The following is a 12,573-nucleotide window of genomic DNA, read 5'->3' on the forward strand; positions in this document are numbered from 1 at the left end:
AGTTCAGTCCCCAGCACTAAAAGAAAAAAATGGGGGTGGGGTGGCAAAGAAGAAATAAAACTGCCCCTAACAGACCCCGGAGGAAAGGGGATGGCCTCAGTGGCATGTCAAATAGTTGGGCCTTCTGTTAGAACAATCCCTGAGGTCTCTAAAAGTTCTGAAATGAAATTTGTTTCAAACCCAGTGTCCCATTCTTTACATTTGGATCCTCATGTCAAGATCCCAAACATACATTAATCATATGGGCCTAAAAATGATACCAGTGGTCCTTAATGTAGACCCTCAACTCCCCCACCCCGGCCTGCTAACAGTACCTATAAATGGATCTCTTCTGTAGAGTGTGAGACCTCCTGAACTGTCAGAAATTCTCACCAGTAACCCTACAAGGACAATATAGATGTAGTGGAGAGAGACAATAGGATGTGAGCTGGGCATGTGACTCAGTGGTGGAGCTTTTGCCTACTAGCCTACACAATGCCTAGGTTTCACCCTCCACATAGATGCAAGGATTTGTTGTCTAGGTGAAGTTCGTGAGTCTTCACTGCCAGGGATAGCCTGGCAACAATGGTGCAAGCCATGGAATGTCTCCTTCCACTGGGGTGGGATGAAATCTCACCTCTGGCCTGGAGGGTAAATGGATGCATCTTGAGAACCAAAGAGGTAGGCAGGTTCTGAACAAAGATTGAAACAAGTAGTGTTTTTGCTAAGTGGGTGCTTGTGCCCGCTTCTTTTACTTTATCAACTGTGTTTTGACAATTCCTGGAAAAAAAGTGTCTAAAGCAATTTGAGCTCGCCAGGCAGTAAACATTTAGACACACAATGTGAATTGAGTTATTGTTCTTGTGAGTTTCTTTTCTTTCCTTTTTTTGAAAGGGAGCCTTGCTGGCTCCTTTGCCTCCCCCAGGTCTCTTGAAATGGAAGTCTCTGTCTCCTAGGGACATAGCGAATCCTTGACAATAGCCCTATGACTAGGTTATCTTATAGCAACCTCCATTCCTCAAGAGTTAAGGGGAGATTAACATTCAAGACAATTGGACTAGATCGAGGGGGGAGAGCTCAGCCTCCAGCCATCGGATCTGCGTTCTCTGGCTCGCAGGGTAGGAGAGGGGCTCTTTTAGTAGGGTGGGTCTGGGTGGGCTTAGGTGTCTTGTAAAGAAATTAGGGTCCCCTAGATCACAATCATCCTACTCAGCTTCCCCGCGCGCGTTTCAGATGCGTGCAACCTCTCTGGTCTACGAGCTAACTTTGCGTCGCTTGCGGGTGCGGCTAGGAGCAGTGGGAAAGAAGCCAGAGGCTGCTGCTCAGGGGGTGACTTGGGGTGTCCTTGGCTGGACCCGGCTCCGGGGAAGCAGAAGATCTTATTGTTGTCCTGGGATCCAGTGGCGAAAGGAGGCCCCGCCAGCGGGCGCGCGCTCAGTCTCTGCTTTGCAAGGGATCGAAAGGCCACCCAGCCAGGCTCCGGTGCCGGGCACCATGCGGCGGACCGGGCGCCGCGGGCCGCGGGTCCCCGCACGGGAGAGGGGCGGGTTGGTGGCCGTGTGCCCTGGCGCTGGGCCAGGCTCGGCGTGAGCAGCGGCGCGAGCGGGCGATGGGCTGACGGAGCCCCGTGGCGGGCGCGGCGGGGACTGGGGTGGCGGCGGGGCGGGACGGGGACGGGGCGCCAGCACCGGCGGGGCGGCTGCGGGCGCCGCGGAGGAGGTGGAGGCGGCGCCGGGCTCCCAGGCCGCCTGGTAGGCCAAGGGCCTGCGCCCGGGACGAATGGGAAGCTGCTTTCCGTGGACTAGCCTCTTACAACCCGAAGTTCCTCGGCTCCTTTAGAAGAGCAAAAAAATAAAAGGTAACGTGTCTTTGTTTCCCGGTCGCGGTGGCAGGGGGGCGATTGATGATGCTGTACTTCTGAACCCATTTTCCGGTGCTGGGCTGGGCAGCAAGGACCTGCCACTTCTTTTCTAGGGGCTTAGAGGCTTTTTATTTCGCGTCTGTTACATTTTTAAAATGCAAGCCCCACGTGGGGCAAATACGATGCTATGCTGCCTTCTACCAGCCCTTCCCCCTACACACCACACACACAACACACACACACACACACACACACACACACACACACACACACACACGCACGCTCCTTTGGCATTGCAACCCACACTCTGGAGAAAGAAAAGGCGGTTTCTATAATACATGGGTTTTGTTTGTTTGTTTTTTGTTTTTTTAAAGCCTTCTTTTTTCCTCTCTGTAAGTGACACGGGTGTCTGGTCCTTTGGAAAAGGTGGCAGGAGGCCCGGCAGCCTCAGCTGCTGGAGCTTGATGAGATGAACTGGCCTTTCCTTTCCAGATGGCTGCAGAGAGTTTGATGCAGAGAAAATGGGAGCTGAGAAGGCAAGAACAGGAGGGGACCCCGTTAGTACCTGCTTCTTTAAAAATGGCTAAATGCGGCGCGTTTGTACTGCAGGCAGCTTCCCAGATGTTGGTGCACATTGGATTTAGAAAGGTCTCCCCAGCGCGCTGCTGCTCTTTGAAAGGCGTGTGTAACCAGCAACTCACTGCCTTTCTCTGGTCCCTTGCTTGTTAGCAGAGTAACTGCTCAGTCAATTCAGACAATTTTTGCTAAATTTCCAAGGGATGGCTGTTCTAATAATAGCTCTAACCGTGGCTCCTTAATAGACATCCTCATTTTGAATGATGCAGCCGTGCCAGCGCTCTGGGAAGCGCAGTTTGCTGAGAGCTGAGATCCAATGCCGGGAAAGAACTCCCTGACCCCACCATGAATGGACCAGGCGTTGCCTCCCCTATGAATGGAACATCCCAACGGAGGCTGCCGCTGCTGCTGTTGCTCCTGGCTCATTTCAGTTGGAATCCTCCCCGAATCTGATGAAAGGGATGCTCAGAAAACCTAGACAGGCACATTTCTAAATATAGGATGATCTCTGTTCAATTTTAGATTGATGGGTGCTTTTAACTGCGGAATGGTTGAGCTGCCTCTACCCCCACCTCAGCACTGGTTAAGCCCCATCCTTTTCCAAGCCTTTTTGATTGATGTGTGGGAAAGCACCAGTCCGAAAACCCAGAACAAACTGCTGAGTTCATGCAAGGCAGTCACCACTGACTCTGAGGAAAGTACCTTTAGAGTTGGCTGCAAACCCGTGTCCCTTAGACTTCATGAACTAGGATATGCATGCCGGCATCAAAACATACAACAGAGTCCTGGGGACATAGAGCTATATGGCGGGGGAACACATTTCATTGTTTCGTTTCTCTGGTCTTTAAATTGCATCAAACTCATTCATAAGCTGTGGGCCCCTGAAAAATCGGAGTCTCAGATCAGCAGAAATCTGGTTTTAATTCTCGTAAGTGTTCCTTGTCTCTTACAAACTCGAGTATCAGGAAATGGGCCAACTTGTATGTTGCCTTCTGCAGGCTGAGTGATCCACTCTGTGAAGTTTGTCCAAAGCACAACAGAAATGATAATCCTATGGCAATTAGACTAAACTGTGTCTTATTCTTAGAAGTCACATAGCTTCCATTTACTTTAATGAGAGATAAGATTCGGACATGGTTTGAATTCAACAGTGTAGGGTTGTATGTAGTTGAGGAATATAAAGTTGCCTCTAGAGGAGTGGAGAAGAAGTGAAGTCTGATGTGAGAAGCTGTGTGTGTGGAGGTAATCGTCTATTCATTAATTTTAAGTTAAGCTCTTCTTGGATTAAAGGAGACTGGATTTAGTAGACAATAGTATCAGCAAAACTCTTCCCTCTCTTTTGTTTTAACCAACTGTGAGCTGCCACTGCTGTTGCTATATTCTTTTTAGTTATTTGTCTTGAACTAATTTGATTAATAAGGCTTCTTTTTATGGCCCTGGGCCTCTTCGAAATCTTAGACATCATTGACAAGTCCCCTGGTAGCTCGGCAGGTGGCTTGTGCCATTAGTATGATTTTGCCATTGGGGAAACTGAGTCCCCTTGAGGTTCAGCAAGTTTCTGGTTTCTTAATCCATGAGATTCATATGCCAGATGTGTACAGTAGTGATTTAATTGTCCCAGCAAAGTTAAAGCCCAAGGCCAAAGAAAAGATATGAGATGAGACCTTGTCTGGGTCTTGGAGCTTTGGGGAAAGCTTTGTAGAAGGTAGGTAAATGTCAGGGGAAAGTCCCTTGAGTCAATCTTGGTTTGTGGGTGAAAGCATTGTCATTGTTTTATGGTGGAAAAGAGAAGAATTGGAAATTTCAAGAAATCTACTGAGGGGCTAGGCCTGGTGGTGGCTTTTGTCTTTAAAAAGCTGTGGGCTGGAGGTTAGCCCTCTCCAAAGACCATGACTGATTTTGCTTACTAAATACTGAACTTGTGCTCACACTGTTTATCTTTTCCCAGGTATCCTGCAAACCACATTCTTATCATTTACAAGTGTACACAAACCCTTTTTGCATTTAAGCTAATGCACACTAGATGACTGAGAACAGAAATTTACACTTTAAACATTACAGTGCAACAACTTTACTCTTAAATATTTTTTTGCATAAGTAAATTTGCCTTTTTTTTTAAAAAAATAAAGGGACAGTACAACTTCTGGAGAAAATTCTAGTTCTGTAAGTTGACTAAGAACCTGCAACCAGCTAACTAGCTTGGGAAGTTATCTTAAAACATGCTTATGCAGCATCAAAAAATCTAAGTATGGGTTGGTTCATCACCAACTTTTTCAGTGTCTCTGCCTCTCTGTCTGTCAGTCTGTCTGCCCCCCCCACACACACACACATACAGGCGCACTTCCTTTAGTATTAGGGCTATATCCAGTGCCTCTTTCATGCTAAGCAACACCACAGGGTGTTAGGATTCTGGGGAAAGTAGCTACTAAAATCCAGCCCACTTTCACTTTTTTATTTCAAAGTAAGGTCTCACCAAGTTGCCACAAGCTACTTTGAACTCATTCTGTTTAAGGCAAACAGGCCTTGAACTAGCTGTCCTCCTAACTCAGCTGCCAGGGTAGCTGGGATTGTGGGCCTTCGCTGCTAGTCTGGATAATCTTTTTCTTTCCTCATTCTTCTTTCCTTTCTTTTTGTCATGATCAGATGTATTAGCAAACTTGTGCTAGAAACTCTCACTTCAGGTTTACTTGGGAACTATCCCAGCATCTCAATTAGAGATGATTTCTGGTACCTGTAAAAGGACAACAGATGATGGTCTTCCAGCACCTGTTCAGCCTATATCCTAGAAACTCTCTGCTGGTTGTACTAAAGGAAAAAGAGAGACTAGCTTTCCTAACTTGCCAGGCTCATAGATAACAGGCCTACGTTGCCTGTGACATCCCTAGTATTCTCCTACGGGATTCATCCATCTCTCTACCTTGCCCATGTCTGATCCTGTGTTGTGCTCCCTAAAGATACAGCTCTGTAAAGGGAAGCCTGCAGCAGGAACAGCAAGAGGAGGAATCAACTGTAAAGAGCTTTAGAAACTTCTCTACCCTGGGCAACATCGTAGAGTCCTGGAGAATCTGAAGAAAGTGGCTCCTAAAAACCCAGCTTGCTGGGGGAAAGGAAGAGATTTGAGTGTTTTTATCTCTAGCATTCATTCTAACCACATTTAGAATGAAGCACATTGAGAATATTGTCCATTCTTGTTTTGGTTTTCCCCAGAAGAGCTTACCTTAAGAGCCTGTGCAGTATCTCTGGGAGCTGTGGACTGCAGCGTCCCTACTATACAGAAAGGCCAGGTGACTCCATTGCTCCCTTGGACAAGAAGCTTTCTAAGTCAGCATAAGCACAGTTTGTCGAAACTCCTTTGACTTCCTTAATTCATCCACCACCACCCTTTGCTCTGTTCCTAGGCTCATCATATCTATCTTTGACAAGGACCCCGATCTCAAGGGAAGCCAGCTCAACTCTCAGAAGCATTGTCCTAGAACTACTGATAACAGGGCCTCTTTTACAGAAAATAAATGGGGCTGTTTGTTAACTGTTTATCAAAGGACATGATTCTGGGTCCTTGTGACTGTATGTCTTTTTTATTCTTAACAGTATTGATAGAAACATGATATCCCACTCTTTAAAGAAATGTTTACCTTGAAAATGGAAATTCCTGCTTAGGAATTCAAGACACAGTGGATGACTGGTGGAGTATGGGAGACCTGCTTCAGTCAGTGGCCTTAACACCACCAAATAATCAAATAAAAAGGATGAGCTGGTGGTCACAGTTTGAACTGAGTGAGTAAGCTGATTCTACATTAGAGCTGTCTAGCATAGCTGTAAGGAAGTGCCATTTCTCTCCTAGGTAGTATTTTTCTGGAATTTTATTGAAAGTGGTGCCCTAGGTATTCATGATGCAAAAGGAACAGAAATTTGTTGGCCACAGTCAAGAGCGTTGGCAGGTACACCATAAGCTCTGGGTTTAACTCTGAATATGTCTACATCTGCATGCTCCTTCTTGCTCCTATGTTTCAGTATGTTTTTGCCAATGCATGGCTGTTACATACTCATGTGAGGCAGAGGGTGTAGTTGCAGATGAATGTGTAGGCCAGAAGACATCCTCATTCCTCTGGTGCCACTCACTTTCTTTTGGATACAAGATATTTTAATGCTCTGAAATTCACTAAGTGGCTAGATTAGCACTAGCTGGTGAATCTCAGGGCTCCTCCCTGTGTCCCTGTCTTCCTGGCCCTGGGAGTACAAGGGCATGCCATCTTGCTAGGCTTTTGGTTTTTAAAACATGGGATCTGGGGATGGAGCTCAGGTCTGTTACCCAATAGGGAGAGCCTCTCCAGCATACCTTTTGTTATTTAACATTGAGTGCATGTGACCCACAGCTGCCAATGGACACTTCATAGGTCCTTGTTGAATAAGCAGAGCATGAAACTCTGATTTGTAGAGGCTTCATTAGAGACCTGAAAGATTCAGGAGGTGAAGTGAAATAGGGCTTGTCAAGCTATCCTGGGTCTAACCTACTCTTAGTCTACACTGTGGTATGGACCGTCTTTCTCATTTAGTAATATATCAATATGTCACCAGCCTCAGATCCAGGAGTCATTTTTAGGATGCAAGATACTAAGCCTTCAAACAATATGTTTTCGTTTGGGGAACAGGGTCTCATTCTATAGTTCAGACTGGCCTTGGACTTGCTATATAGCCTGGAGTGACCTCAAATGTGTAACCCCCTGCTTCATGCCTCAGCTTCCAAGTGCTAGGTTTATATGCATGAGTCACTGTACTTTTTGTTTGTTTGTTTGTTTTGTTTTTACATCCCAATCAAAGTTTCCCCTCCCTCCCCTCTTCCCAGTTCTTCTGACACCCCACCCCATCCATTCCTCCTCTGCATTTCTCTTCAGATACAGGCAGGCCTCCTATGTATATTGTATATCATGCACTTTTTAAACAATATTTTCTTCCTGGATCAGCTAATATTTCCCCTGTAACCTCATGCCTATTACTTCACCATTTCCACCAGAATTTGTCTGTTTTTTTAATGCCCTTGCCTTCCTTTGTCCTTACTGAATGAGGAAAGGATGAAAAAAAATGGTGTGTAATGGGGAGTTAGATTGATGCTATATGGTGGCAAATGGAAATAAGAATGGGAGCATCTCCAGGCTCTGCCATTCATAATCATAAAATGCACAATTACGCTCTCCCCACACGCCTATAACGTGACTAATCCAAACTGGGAACCCAAATAGTGGAGAGTCATCTGGATCTGAGTGACACACCTCCAAATAGCTGGGGGGCATGGACCTGGCTTGCCCACTTCCTGGCTCCCTCTGACCACTCCCCTCCCCCAGTAAATATCCAATATTTATTTCTGTGTTGCTCAGAGAGGGAAAGCAGAAAAGGGGGAGGTGGTGAGGACACGAAGCAGACTCAGAGCTGAGCACAATGTGAGGCAGTGTTCTGCCTTCTCAATCCCCTTTTATTGGGTCCGTTGAGTGTTTGGTAACAGAAGAACTATAGAGTGTCCAGTGGCACAGATGTAGCCTGCAAGACTTGGCAAGAGGGAGGAGACATGTGCAGAAGGTGATAGAAGCGAGAGCTACAGCTCTGGGGGCAAGGGCTGCTGGGTGCACCCAGGGCTCAGTGCAGCCTGCAAAGGGTATCTGCATGCGATTTGGAGAATCATCAAACATTTTGTCCACAGGGAATTTTAGCAATGGAATAAGTATAGAGGTCATTTTTCCCAGGGAGGAGATGTTCACAGCCATAGAGGGGCCTCCCTAGGGTCTCATCTGCTGCACCAGGGCAAGTATCCCTGCCTTGTGACAGGTTTTTGCTTGATGCCACATGGTGTGACAAACATGTTGTACACTGTGACCTCTTCTTTCCTGGGTTCAGTTTTGCAGCCAGCTTTCCCACCATTTAGCTGTGAGACCCGTGATGAGATATTCAATCTTTCTGAGCTTCAGTAAGCCAAGTCACATTCAGAGAATCACGTGAGGCACCTGAGATACAAAAAGTATGCAAGAGTTTCAGAGTAAGAAATGTAAGGGTTGGTGAGGTGCGTCCACTGGTAAAGGTGCTTGCCACCAATCCAGTAAGCCTGTGTTCCATTCCTAAGACTCAAATTGTGAAGAGCAATCACTCCCACAGGCCTACTGACCTTCACATGTATGTTGTGGAGGGGCATATGCTTTAAATAAATAGGTAGATAAAGAAAGAAAACATTTTTTAAAATAAGACATTCTTGTCTATGAGCTACCCTCTTGACCTTGGAAGACTCAACAATACTAACCTTGGAGAAATTTAGAACACATTGGGGTCTAAGAAGAAATGCAGGCTGAAATAAGCGATCCATTTTCTTTTACAAGGCTGAACTGTCACAGAAAGTGGCACGGTTGGAGCAAGCCTTAGCTGAGATATCTGTAAAGTCACCCCACCATCCAGAAAGAGCCACAGCAGGAAAATACATGACCTTAGCCATCATCGTTAACTGGGAACAGGGAAAGGCTTATAAAGAGAGGTCGTTAACAGTGGACCCAGTGCTGTGATGGGGGCATGAGGGTGAATAACCAGGAGATAATGAGAGAGCCTGAGGCTGTGTCTGGTTCTCAGTACATTAGGAAGCATTAAAATGAAGGAGAAAGGAAGAGAAGAAAGATGAGTTTTACTTTGGGTTGGTGGGTTGCAGCCCCTTACCGTTATAAAATTCTTAAATGATCAGAAAGCTCATAGACTTTTTATCTTGGAAAAAAAATGTGAAGTAAAATTGAGAATGGTGACGATTATATCAGCTAGTACTACAGGCCTACATGATGAATCAGCGTGTGAGGGTACTCTGGACCCAGATGAGCTGAAGGACCAGAACTGACTCTGATTTCCACATGTATGATGTGACACATGTGCATCTACACGCAAAATAAATAAATAATACACTTTGACATTTAACAAGTAAACAGCTAAAGAACTGAGTTAATAGCAAAAACCATCTTACAGTCAGAGTACTGGATGCTTTTTGGAGCCCCCCTCACCCCACCCCCAAATTGCCAAAAGCATTCAATCACCCTGAAGACCCTAGGATAGTATCTCTGCAACGCAAGAGTTCAATATGCCAATTTACCTAATATTTAACACTTAGCTTTCTGGGTAAATGTGAAGTAAAATGAATGAGAATGAGCAAAATGCCCTGCTTTCTGGTGACCAATTAACTAGATGCACATGGACAGCAGACTAGAAGTGTTAAACACATGCACCAATGGGAAGCATTTATCGAACATTCTATCTGCATGCTTCCAAGACTATATTTGAGGGCAACCTGTGGCTTTCTTTTTGCCTAGACAGGGTGGAACATGTCTATTATTTCATGGAGAAATTAGAAGCTGATCTTTATGTGTAGCTCCTTCCTTCCTTTATTGTGGAAAATACGGTTTGTGTAGTCCACAACAATTTGGTTTTTCTCCCTTCCTGTTGCCAAGGCTGTAGCTTAGTCAGTAGAGATTCCCAAACTATTTTAGTGCCCAGTTCTACAACTTCCAAATTAGAAGGAGGCCAAATATTCAGAGAATAATACCCCCAAACAGAGTCCTTTGTTTCTCATGCAGCTAGAGTATTTTCTTCTTGCCAATAGAAATGACCACACTCCAAGAGGAGGAGTGAAAACTCAGCTAGGAAACTCTGTGAATTGTAGGTTTTATACTGTGATGGCTTTGGACTTTATATTGGCCATAGGGGAGCATGGTGGGGGGAGGGGGGGCTGCAAGTGAGCTGTGTTGTCTTTGTAGGAAAAGGGGGATGGATATGCCCAGGGTCCTGTGGTCCCTGGGGATAGCCGGAAGGTGAAGATGCCAGCAGCCAGGCCTTCCCATCCGATCCTGTTACATGGGGTCATCTGTTGCACCAGCTTTCTCGTGGCTGCTTCTGGGCGTTATACTTTGTCAATTTCCACCACGTTCTCTTGCCCACCACCCTTGGACGGTGTTCAGAGTTCAACAGATCTCAGATGCCTTTCTCTTTGTTACTGGGAGCTCCACCTGTGGTTTTCTGATTACTCCTCTTCCTCTTCCTCCTGAGGCTTTAAAATCATTGTCCTGTGATGGCTGACTCACCAGTCTGCCTCCCCACTTCCTCTTGGTTGCATAGTCTGGACTCAGCTCCCCTATATTGAGTCTCTTAAATTATTTATCTCCATCACCCTGATCCTCCGTTTGCCAGCCCAGTCTCTTGAAGCAAGGTGTCTGCTCCCACAATCTTGTCTCAAGACCCCCTCTCTCCTGAGTCATAAAATCATCACAGTCCATCCATTCACCCCTTACCTGTCCCAGCTGCACTCCCTCACACTCACATACCCCCTCTCCTCCGCTTCTTGACCCCCTTCCATCTGTGGTCCCTGTAGACCAAGCTCCTTGGCACAAAACAAAAGGCCCTTCACACAGTCTAACAATTTCTTATTTCTTCAACCTCCTTTCTCCCATTGTCTTACACACACACACACACACACACACACACACACACACACACACACACACACAGCCTTGCTTCTGACCTTAGACTTAACCCTGTGCCTGAAACATGCTGCTTATTTTTTAGCTGGAGCTTCCAGTAGGAGCTCCACTTGATCCTCTAAGTCACAGCTTCTTTTGTGTGCACAGGTGTGTGTGCACATGTAATCACATGTGTATGCAGAGCAGAGGTCAGTCTTTAGGTGTCACTCCTCAGAAGCCATCTATCTTGATTTCTGAGACAGGGTGTAGGCCTGGAGCCCAGAAACCCTCCTCTTTCACCCCAGCCCTGGGATTGCAAGCCTGCACCACCATGGGTGCTGAGGTTCAAACTCAGGTCTCCATGCTGTGTACCACAGGCTTTAGCTACTGTGCTGCCTCCTCGGCCCCCACAGTTTTTTGGATATGTCTATCAATGTAGTACTGCAGACAGTCTGGCAATAATAAGAGCTTTCAGAAGGCCGTACAGCCAAGGATGAAATGAGAATCAAATGCCTAGAGAAGAGATGTTTCTGCCAGGGCTCATCTATGTTACATCATTCAGTGTCGCTACAGCTTTGGCTCTAGACCTGCAAGAGCACTTTGTGCTATGCATGCCATCAACTGCACACTGCCAGAACGCCTAAGCTCAGATGCAGGATTGTTACATGGATTGGGGGTGGGGATAAGGATAGAATTTCCAAGCATTTCTGAAATGGCCCTAAACATGCCCTCTCCATTTGTATTTTTGTGAAGTGGCATTCTCAGCATTGACAATTATAAGTTCAAAATATCTACCAACTCTAAAAACACCGAGGACGCTCTTTCCCTAAAGCATCAAATAGCCAGAATTTAACCGTTTGCATATGTATTTAATGAATATGTGAAAATAAACAAGCACATCCATCTCATTAGTATGCAAATGATGTTGTCTGTAATAAGTGGTAAAATTATACATATATATATGTATACACACACACACACACACACACACACACACACACACATATATATATATCACAGAATTGTTTAAAATACATTTTAGGTTCAATATCAGTAAATGTTTTGTGTGAACATGTCTAGGGCCATGTAAAATTTTCTCAGGCAAAATGAGTCCTTAGTTGAAAGAGTTTGCGATGCCCTGCTCTAAGCAGTCGGGTCCTCTCCCTTTCCCTACTAAAGCTTTGTTTGGGGACATGGTGCCCCAGCAGAATGTCAAGTTCCAATGGCCACAGTTGCATGTGTCTCCCACCTGTGGCTTTTGTCTGCACTTTAGTTTGTTTTGCTGGGGGAGGATGGTACCCATGTAATGTGAGAATTACCAATACGGAGTCAGGTAAAAAATATAAGGGTATTTATTAGGGAGATGCCTTACTTACAGAGCAACCTAACCAGCCGGCAGGGCACAGAGTAAGTACAGCAAGCTGGTGATAAAAAGGAAGAAGGGGCTTCCACATCCATGCCCCTCACTCGTAAGCCTTCCCTACATCACCCTGACCATGCCCTCGCAGGCGTGGTCAGACATACCTGTAGCCAGCCCCTAGCAGGCAAGGTTACGGTGTCCCCTACACCCATGTGCCACTTCTGTAAGGGTCAGAGGAGAACTTGCCTGAATCTGTTCTCTCCTTCCACCATGGGGCTTCTGAGGGCCCAACTCAGGCTGGTAAGGGCCTTCACCCCCTGAGCCATCTG

At 46.0% G+C, this 12,573-nt stretch overlaps 1 protein-coding gene across 3 annotated transcripts in view; it reads left to right on the forward strand.

Annotated features, from left to right (window-relative positions):
* The window catches only part of Frmd4a (FERM domain containing 4A), a 303,426-nt gene that overhangs the window by 96,298 nt on the left and 194,555 nt on the right, over positions 1-12,573 (forward strand). Inside the window, exon 1 of one of the 3 annotated variants that reach the window (XM_027405200.2) lies at positions 1,708-1,837. The exons of the other annotated variants lie outside the window; for them this stretch is intronic. The gene's annotated coding sequence lies outside the window, so the exon portion shown is untranslated. Of the gene's footprint in view, positions 1-1,707; positions 1,838-12,573 lie in introns of those variants that run through there. 3 annotated transcript variants of the gene reach the window in all.

Source organism: Cricetulus griseus, chromosome 3 (assembly GCF_003668045.3).
Source record: "Cricetulus griseus strain 17A/GY chromosome 3, alternate assembly CriGri-PICRH-1.0, whole genome shotgun sequence".
In the NCBI taxonomy this organism is placed as follows: Eukaryota; Metazoa; Chordata; class Mammalia; order Rodentia; family Cricetidae; genus Cricetulus; species Cricetulus griseus.